The sequence below is a fragment of the Scylla paramamosain genome, chromosome 21 (assembly GCF_035594125.1).
Source record: "Scylla paramamosain isolate STU-SP2022 chromosome 21, ASM3559412v1, whole genome shotgun sequence".
In the NCBI taxonomy this organism is placed as follows: domain Eukaryota; kingdom Metazoa; phylum Arthropoda; class Malacostraca; order Decapoda; family Portunidae; genus Scylla; species Scylla paramamosain.
Window position 1 is genome coordinate 11,738,315 of NC_087171.1, and position 9,952 is coordinate 11,748,266.

The 9,952-nt window shown below is 43.6% G+C and overlaps 1 protein-coding gene and 1 long non-coding RNA gene across 3 annotated transcripts in view; one reads left to right on the top strand and one right to left on the bottom strand.

Moving 5' to 3' along the window:
* LOC135111022 (uncharacterized) overlaps positions 1-9,952 on the bottom strand; it is a 111,301-nt gene that overhangs the window by 23,459 nt on the left and 77,890 nt on the right. The window lies entirely within an intron of this gene.
* LOC135111023 (uncharacterized) overlaps positions 1,458-9,952 on the top strand; it is a 68,500-nt gene continuing 60,005 nt past the window's right edge. For both annotated transcript variants that reach the window (XR_010273528.1, XR_010273527.1), the window contains exons 1-2: positions 1,458-1,567; positions 2,244-2,362. This is a non-coding gene — a long non-coding RNA (uncharacterized LOC135111023). The remainder of the gene's footprint in view (positions 1,568-2,243; positions 2,363-9,952) is intronic.

Below are 9,952 nucleotides of genomic sequence, written 5' to 3' on the forward strand. Positions count from 1 at the left end.
ATCACCGTGGCCTTTCAAATGAGTCCTGATGGGAGAAAACAAAGTGTGTAAGAACAGGAGCCGATGTATCAGAGCGTGTCCATTCACCTCTCTCTATACCCGCACACTCACAGCTATCCTTCCCTTCCCTGGTTTGTACGGATGCATTGTAGAACTTCCGGCGGACTTCTGGCACAGGCGTCGATAATTCCCGCGTTGAGTTGGCCCTTGTGTTGGGTGGCGCAGTCAGGTGCAGCGGACACACACACACACACACACGGTAGAGACAGTTCACAACCTCCGCGTCGCCCTTCACTTCTCCACCGTGCAGACGTGGCAGTGTCCTCCATCTGGTTTTAAGTACTGACCCTCTTCTGTAAATAGCTGTAGATTTCACCCACGTTTCTCCCCCCCCCGCCTTTTTTGTTTTCTTTCTTAGCCATTCTGAGTTGTCTCCGCCAGTTCTTATTACCCCGCTCCCGCACACACACTGCTGCTAACCAACTCTGTATAAGCGCCTTATCCGTCTATGTATGGAGGACGCCTCACATACGCTTCAGACTTACTCGATTTTAGATGATCCTGTTTTTACTTTTTCTTTAGGGACTTTCACATCAGTGGCCCATTTTATTTTCGTTCTTTTGTGTCCGCAGACTAGTGCCTCCTCTTGCATAACAAAATACTATGCCTTTATTATCCTCTTTCGTCACTTGATCATAGTGACGAAAATTAGCGGAGGGGACAGACATTTCAAAGCTTCGATACTCAGTTTAGAGGAAAGTAAGCTTCTCGAAACGGTAGAGTGACAGGCTGGCAGGTATTACTGAGGCTTAGAGGCGATCTGTTATGATGGAGGGTGCCCCATTCACCCACCACACTGCCTCGCCCCTACATCACTGCACCAACCAGCCAAGCATCCTTCTCCTCACGTCTCTCCTACTGACCATCCGCCCTGTTTATTAAGTTTTTAGTGTTGACAGGATTTTGACGTGCATAATTTGTCATATAATACGAGACATTCAGTGCTTCATGTTTTTTTTCTCTTTTTTACTCTTATTTTAGGATCGAAGGAAAGTTTTCTATCATCGCCTGTAAAATATAGAGATAAATGCTAGTGGTAGACATATATGGTTGTTAAGTCTCTCTCTCTCTCTCTCTCTCTCTCTCTCTCTCTCTCTCTCTCTCTCTCTCTCTCTCTCTCTCAGGAAGTTACTTTCACCGTTTTGGAAGGGGAAGGAATGAATTTCTTTAGTTACAGGTTAAAACAGCGCAGCATTTTCTGTCACCGTCTTTATCGGAGCCTCCAGAGTACGTTCTCTTTTCAATGATAAAATTATCGCCATAGTATTCTTACCTCATGCTGTACCACTTCCGAACTACCTCAATTAATTTTCTGTAAAGTTTTCTATCAACTGTGGCTGAACAAAGTAATTATTATAATATTAAATAATTCACCTTTTTCATCGGGGCCGTCACCAGCACTAACAGTGGTGTCCTGACCCTCGGCATGGTTGTGCGTTGTGCGTCGCTTAGCCTGGACCAATAATTTCTGAGTCTTTTCGTAACATTCTGGCTGTATAGAAATGAGGTAAGTGTTTCATGGGTATTAGGGGACCCAGGAAATGTAGCTGAAGATGGAAGGAGGGTATTTTTAGGTGTTACTGTTGAGTGGCGGAACCAGGAATCCTAAGTGGTAGTTAGGAGAAGTGTCAGTTATGTATCACTCCCATAGCATTGTTTTCTCGTTATTCATCGTGTTTCAGCTACATAATGTTCAAGTGAGGTTTATCATTTAAGGAGTCCATGGTCTTGCTATACGTGGCCGCCTTGCTTCCCGCGCTGCACCTCACTCCCCTCCGTCAAGGAATGGACTCGCCCAGACTAATGTCGTTTATAGGCCGGTATTGAGAAACGCTTTGTCTTCTCACCACGATTTTCATAGGCCACAAAGATGATTAGCTGGGTTCTCAAGAGTGTTTCTTCTGTTAATAATGTAGAAATCTTGTTAATCTGTCACTAGAAGCATAAACACATCCCTAAATTTTCGTGTAACTTCAACTAGAGCCTTTTGAAAGGGGTAGGATCAATTCGGGCCATCTCCAACTCGGATCATTCTGAAATACCAATTCCGACCGTCATCTCAACCAGCTCGGACCGTTATGAATTACCAACTCCGACCGTCATCTCAACCAACTCGAATCATTCTGAACGACCAATTCTGACCATTTTTATTACATGCAATCTTGAACTATCGTTTTTTCCAGCTCGAACTCAAGATCCAAAACCCGAGGTGAATCATCCGAATCATCATCTCACCCTCCCTCATGCCCAGCCCCGGTTTCGTTTCTGGACCGTGTGCCTAAACACAGTGCGTCCCCGACAGGTATGTTTATAGATTTCTGTGCAGTTTTCCAGATTTATTAGTATATTACGGAAGTTAATACATAAGAGTAAATAACTGAACTATATACAAATTGTGTTTTAGCGCCTGGCGATTTCATCATATAAACCTTTTGCATACCCCAGTCTATATTTTATTGTTTTATAGCTTTTGTTTTTACCTATGAGTAGAACAATAAATTAATAATCTATTCACTCCCACAAAATTTTATCGAAAGTCAACAGTTCAACACAAAAATTGATGATAGGAAACACTGACGGCACGAAAAATCTGAAAAACACGTCTCGAAATTTAGGGAGCGTTAGAATGACAGGCCGCAGATCTGATTTAAGGTGGCGGAAGTGCAAGGTTATTGGTGGAAAGTGAAGGTTGTTGTGCCCTGAGAACAAAGGAGTGGGAAGAAAAGAAAACATGACACGCACACAGATGACAACAACAACAACAATAACAACAACAATAATAATAATAATAATAATAATAATAATAATGATAATAATAAACAAGTGAATGAGTAAAAACCAGTCAATCAATCACTTAATTAAAATGAATTAAAAGAATACTACTACATTCATAACTGATCATGAAAGATGCACGTCAGCATGTTAATTTCACTAACTCGAAAATTTAAACTGTGAGGCGCTCCATTAAATAAATTCCTCGATATGAACACTTACTAACGTGTATCATATTACAAGTGGCAGCGTGACGTGCCGGCCTGGGGAGGAGGGATGGCATGCTCCAGTGTTGTAAGGTAACATGCGAGAGTCGGCCAGGTGTTAGTGGAATTAAAAGTGCCCCACGGACCACACCTCAGCCTTGCGTGCGCCTTCTGCATGTCACTGCTCACTGCTGGGTGTGTTTGGGTGTTACTTGCAGGGCGTGGGTGTGCGTCACGCAGGTGTAGTAGTGCTGGTGTTAAGGAGTAGGTAGTGTTTGTCTTACTATTGGAAGGGAAAACTAATAAATCTGAGATGTATCCATAAATAATAATGATAACCAGCACTTCACAGCTCTCTCTCCGCCAGTCTTGTGTGTGTGTGTGTGTGCGTGCGCGCGCGACTGCTTGCTTGCTTGCTTGCTTGCTTGCTTGCTTGCGTGCTTGCTTGTTTGTTTGCTTGCCTGCATCCCTGGGGCTTGTATCTCCACGTGCCGCGCCTGCCAAGTGGGCGGTGGGCTTCCTGGCTCGGTGCTGTAAAAATGAGATCGGAAGCTGCAAGTGAGATTCCAGTAGTGTAGCGTTTGCCTTTTTTTTTTCTTTTTTTCTCTCTCTCTCTCTCTCTCCTGGTGATGCGGCGCGTGACTGACGAGAGGCAGCGCTTGTCTAGAAACTGGCAACTGGTGAGAAATGGTCGTCTCTTGAAGTCTTGAAGCCATGCGGTAGGAACACTCATAAGAAAGTAATGCTGATATACTAGAAGCGCTTTCCCGAGCTTCCGAACAACCCTGCAGCTTTGTCATGTTTAAGGATACTTGCTCCTCTCATTACCTAACCACACCAACTTCCAGCAATATACTTCAGGGAACAGTAACTCCCCCTCTGACGGCTGTGTTGGACCCCACCTTCATGACGTGACTAACTGAAGTGCCCAGCAGTCGGAAGGGGCTATCAGTATGTAGTGTGGAAGGTGCAGGTGGTGCTAGGAGAGGCGGTGGATGGCAGAGTGCAAGGTTAAAGGTGGCAAGGAGTGGGCAGTGGTGAGCAGTGATGTCTGAAGATGAAGGGGTGACCGAGGAAGACAGGAAGTGAGGAGAGGAGAGGCAGCGGTTGTGGTGTGATGGATGTGGTGAGGGTAGTAGTGGATATATGAGGCAAGGACGAATGGTGGTGATGGAGGGTGATTGTGCAGTGTACCTGGTGATGGTGCTGCGGGTGACGTAACGGAGGAGGTCAGTGGTGATGGAGGAGGAGGTGGAAGAGGACGGATGGTGAAAGGAGTGCAATAGTGATGATGATGGAGGAGGTCTTTAAAGTAGTGGGAGAATGTGGAGGAGGAGGGGTATTCTGTAGTGGAGGTGGTAGTGATAGTGGTTGTGGTATAGTGTAGGTGAAGAAATTAGTGGTGGTGGTGATGGTAGTAGCAATAGCAGTGTGGCTGTAAGGGTGAGGGTTACTCTCTCTCTCTCTCTCTCTCTCTCTCTCTCTCTCTCTCTCTCTCTCTCTCTCTCTCTCTCTCTCTCTCTCTCTCTCTCTCTCTCTCTCTCTCTCTCTCTCTCTCTCTCTCTCTCTCTCTCTCTCTCTCTCTCTCTACATCCTCACAATCCCTCCACAGTCTCACAGTATTTGCCAAACGTTTGAGAGCCTCGTTTCCGTCCACCGCTACCCACATTAGGCTCAGTTCACCAACTTCATAAGTACGACCCCCAGCCTTCGTGCATAATTTTCCTGTTGTCCTCACCTGGTGGGTCTTCCGCTCGGTGCCGCGGGAGGAGGCGGAGGAGGAGGCGGAGGAGGAGGAGGAGGAGGAGGAGGAGGAGGAGGAGGAGGAGGGTGCGTTGAGCTACGTGAGGGAAGGCGACAAGGAAGGCAAATGGACGAAAAGGGAATATGAAATGGTGGTGAAGGAGAAGTTGGGGAAGGATAACCAGAATGGCGAAGAAGGAAGGAAGGCAGGAAGGAAGGAGGGGAGGAAGGTTTCTCGTTTTATGTTACATTTAGATATTCGGGTTATACGTACCTGGATTTGTAAGGGAATTTTGGTTCAGATTGTTGTTCATATTTACTTTATTTTGAAGACCGGAGAGGTTTCATGTTTGTTATGAGATCGCAGGGCAGGTCAGGGAGCCTCTGCCGTGCTGTTGTTATTGTTGGGCGTCACAACGTCACTGAAGCGTGGAGGTGTTGGTGCAGCAACAAACACGACACACCGATCCTCTCCTCCTCCTCCTCCTCCTCCTCCTCCTCCTCCTCCTCCTCCTCCTCTTCCTCCTCCTCCTCTTCATATCGTTCACACCACTCTGCAGCGCCGCTCCTTTAACAAACACCCTCATTCCTGACCCAGGCCGCTCTCCCTTCCCTGCAGCAGGTCGCGCCGCCACCCTCACCTCCTCGCACTCTAGTGGTCACGGTCATGCTCCACAAACGTCTGGCGTCCACATAAACAAAGGTGTACTTCGGTGTTCCCTGATGCAGCTTATATTGTTTATTTATTTGTTTAACATGTATTATATTATCAGATATATGATTAACTTTTTTTCTTCGTCTTTCAAGAGTTACTGTATTGTCTTGCTCACCTCCATCTGTGTTCAATTACTGCACTTGGACATTTGAACCCGCCCACCACTCCTGAATGTTGCAATGCGAGGCTCCCTTCCTGATGTCCACAATAACCATCGCGCCGCGCTTCTCACACACATACTATACTAACATTCTAACTTTATAATATGCCTTTGATTTTTCTCTCCATTGGCGAGGCGTCTGGGTGCGAGTGGCAGGAACCCAAAGGTCAGGCGAGCGCGGCACAGGGGCCACTGCACTCACCGGTGCGGCGCGGCGCTGCGTGGTGGGTTTCGGGGCGGCCATTTCCTCTCCCTTTACTTTGTATGGGACACGGCCTGAATTCAACATTGAAACTCCTTAAAAAAAACGAAAAACAAAAACAAAAACTTTGTCGCATTTGGATTTTAAATGCGCCTTGGGGGAAAAAAAATTCTACACCTTCTGGTAAACATAAAAGTTTGTCAGCTTAAAAAAAAATAAAGTTTTAGAGTAGCAAGCGTGCTTTTAGCTTAAGAAGTAAGTTGAGAGAGGAGCGTGGGCCGGACAGAGGTGCCACACCATTGAGGCGGAACCCTCGCCGCCACGCCGCCAGTCAGCTGACGAGCACGGCAACAACAAACACGACCATTATTTTCTATTAGTCTTTCACTTACATAAGATTTTATTGATAAATGAATAAGTAAGCACATTAGCTCCATCACTGCCAGGGCAACCACCACACCATAACGCCTCGCCCAGCCAGCTTCGCCTCCCCGGTGTGGCGCGTGTTCCAGGGAAAAGGGTGTCCCCGTCTTATTCTCCCAGCGCGCTGCCTCAGTTTTCCCAGCCTAGCACTGTCTTTCTTCTGTCAGGCAGCTGTCGGGTTGCTGTCGGCTTAAAGGATAACATGACCTACCCGCGACCCTTCCTTTTCCTTACTGAGGGCAGGAATAACTTCACCTTGTCCCACAATTCTTGTTTTTTTTTCTTTTTTTTTCTTCGCTCTTCATTCTTTTTAGAACGCTTCACTGTTTACTTTCCCAGAACCTTGTGACCTTGAAGTGTGATAAGTCTCAGACGCTTTGGCTTCTACTCAGGTATGATGAGACGGTTTAGAGCACATTCAGAGCACCATGTGAAAGACGGCTGACAGCCAAATCAGTGACTGAGTGAAACCATCATTGTCTGCCGTTTATTTTTGGTTCAGAAATTGTGAATGATTAAAATGAGATGCACCACAACGCCATTAGCTGTCACAGGGTTTAGACGAATACATTTCACTGATTCGTTACTCTCTGGTACTGGTTAGTTACTCTGTGGTACTGGTTAGTTACTCTGTGGTACTGGTTAGTTACTCTGTGGTACTGGTTAGTTATAACACTCGTTGAAGAGGAAAATATTGCTTTAAGGTATATTTCTTTCTGCCAAAGCACTTCGCAACATATTAGCATATACTTTAACTTCTAATTGATGCATTGTCTTTACAGTGATTATTAATTCCCAGCGGACCTACTCATAACACGCCGTAACATTTAAATACTAACTAGCTGATACATTATAACAGGACAGCATATCATTATTGTTTTGAGCGGTTATGATAAATTCACTCTTTTCCTACCAGACTTTATAACTTTTTTTTTACGTAATCTCATGAGCAGTGAACGTCATCTGGGACTGTGCATCACTCGTGGCTTTTCTCGCTCACCGTTTTGGTGGGCTGCGGCTTTACTCGAGCTGTCTCTTTCACTTACATGGGACAAGAAACTTAATATTTTTTCCCTGACTGAGTTCCTTCTTGATTAAAAAAAGGGAAGAAAGAACGAAAGAAAGAAGAAGAAGAGGAGGAAGAAGAACAAGAAGAAGGAGGCAACAGTACACATTCCCAGTACATATCCCCAATCCTCACCCTTCACCATTCTCCATTCCATATTACTTAGTGGATTTGTGGTAAAGATCACACATAACAGAAAGAGTCTACGGTACAAACATCTGTGAGGCTGTCCGGCGAGAGATCCCCCCCCCCCCCCTGCTATAACGTGGCTCAAAGTTTGGGATTTGCATCTGTTTGTACCCATTTCTCTCAAAATCAACCCTTTCCCTGTAGGACCTTGTGGAAAAAAATTGTATAGTTGTAAATATTCATAAAACACTGTTGATTTTCACTAGGCCTATTTTCACAGGCTAAGTTGCTTGCTGATTGGTTGGATTCTTATGCGTGTTGTTGTTGTTGTTGTTGTTGTTGTTGTTGTTGTTGTTGTTGTTGTTGTTGTCGTCGTCTTCTTCTTCTTCTTCTTCTTCTTCTTCTTCTTCTTCTTCTTCTTCTTCTTCTTCTTCTTCTTCTTCTTCTTCTTCTTCTTCTTCTTCTTCTTCTTCTTCTTCTTCTTCTTCTTCTTCTTCTTCTTCTTCTTCTTCTTCTTCTTCTTCTTCTTCTTCTTCTTCTTCTTCTTCTTCTTCTTCTTCTTCTTCTTCTTCTTCTTCTTCTTCTTCTTCTTCTTCTTCTTCTTCTTCTTCTTCTTCTTCTTCTTCTTCTTCTTCTTCTTCTTCTTGTATTGATAACATGAAAAACTGTCTTGTCTTTCCCTGCCACTGTCCTCGTTGGTAATAATCATTCCTGCCATTCAGACTCCCGCGTCCCTGTTGTTCGTCACATTCTCATCAGCGTCACTCGGACTATATATGTATTAAAAAAAAAAAAAAAAGAAGCAAACAAACAGATTCTTTTCAGTGCCAAGTTTCCGCCAAGTTACCCCCGTCCTTCCACCTGGTGTCTCTGCTTCTCCTGTGTTTCCTGATTTTGAGTTACAGAATGTCGTGCGTGTGTTTCTTTTTATTATCCTCCTCGTGTTGTTGTTTGCTTTACTTATCCCCGCTGTCTTTGCTCTTACATATTTATTGTTTGTTTCCTCCTTTTTTATTATTTGCTCTCGTGTTTTCTTCCGTCGCGTCGTCAGATTTCTTCCTCACTGTGATTTTTTTTCCAAACAACCGTCTTTATATTTTTTAACAAGGGATGAGAAGGGATTCAGACAGCAGCATATCTTTAGGTTCTTGTTAGGTTTTTGATTTCACGACATTTCATCACACAGACAACTGTATTAGCGGAACTGCAGTGGAAAATAAAGGTCCCGATTATATTTCCAACGAGCACTGCGCGATTTTTACATGGAGTACAGAAGGATGGCAATAAGTCCTGCCGTTCTACTAGGTAAATTTTACTACACCTTACTACACTAACAACAGTATTACCAGAAAAATAACTGCAGTGTAAAATGAAGGTTCAACTTCTCTCTCCAACAATCACTGCGCGGTTTCTTTTTTTTACAAGGAATAGAAAATAATTTAAAACAGCAATAGATCTTTAGGTTTTTCTTGACAGATTTTACCATACCATACTACATTAACAACGGGATTAAATAGAAAACTGACTGTAGTGTAAAATAGAGGTTAAAATTCTCTCCAACAAGCGCTGCTCGTTTTTGACAAGGACTACAATAAAAAATAATAATAATAATAATAAAAATAAATAAATAAATAAACAAATAAATGAAACAGCAATAGATCTTTAGGTTTTACCAGACAAATTTTGCTGTACCATACCTCACTAACAGCAGTATTAGCGAGAAAACTAACTGTAGGTTCCAAGTCTTCTACCGCTATTTTCATGCTAACTGCTCTTCTGATCTTGCTAACTGTATGCCTCCCCTGCTCCCTCGGTCTCGCTACACAAGGCTTTCTCCTTTCTCTCACCCCTACTCTATCCACCTCTCTAATGCAAGAGTTAACCAGTAATCTCAATCATTCATCTCTTTCTCTGGTAAACTCTGGAACTCCCTGCCTGCTTCTGTATTTCCAGCTTCCTATGACTTGAACTCCTTCAAGAGGGAGGTTTCAAGACACTTAGCCTTCAATTTTTGACCACCGCTTCGGACCCTATTCGAGGACCGGCATCTCAGTGTTTTTTTTTTTATTGGATTTTTGTTGCCCTTGGCCGGTGCCCCCCTTACATAAAAAAATTCTTTCACCTCCCGTTATTTACAAGGATTACTAAGAAATTTCAAATAGCAACATGTTTTACTAGATACATTTTTACCACACCATACTATACTAAAAACAGCATTAGCGAAAAAAAAAAGTAATTGCAGTGTAACACAACAGAGATAAAGGTACGATTTAAAGTTATTATCGTACGCGAGAATATTACGTACTATTGTTGTTCGTATGGCAATGTGCTGCGTGTATAGTGTAAGTGGCGACTGTTTGCTTTTCATACATCGCGTATTTCCGTAACTGCATGTCCATTATTTCTCTTTTACATTTTTTTCTCTTGTTTCTCCATATATTTTTATTTTATTTATTTATTTATTTAATTTTTTTTG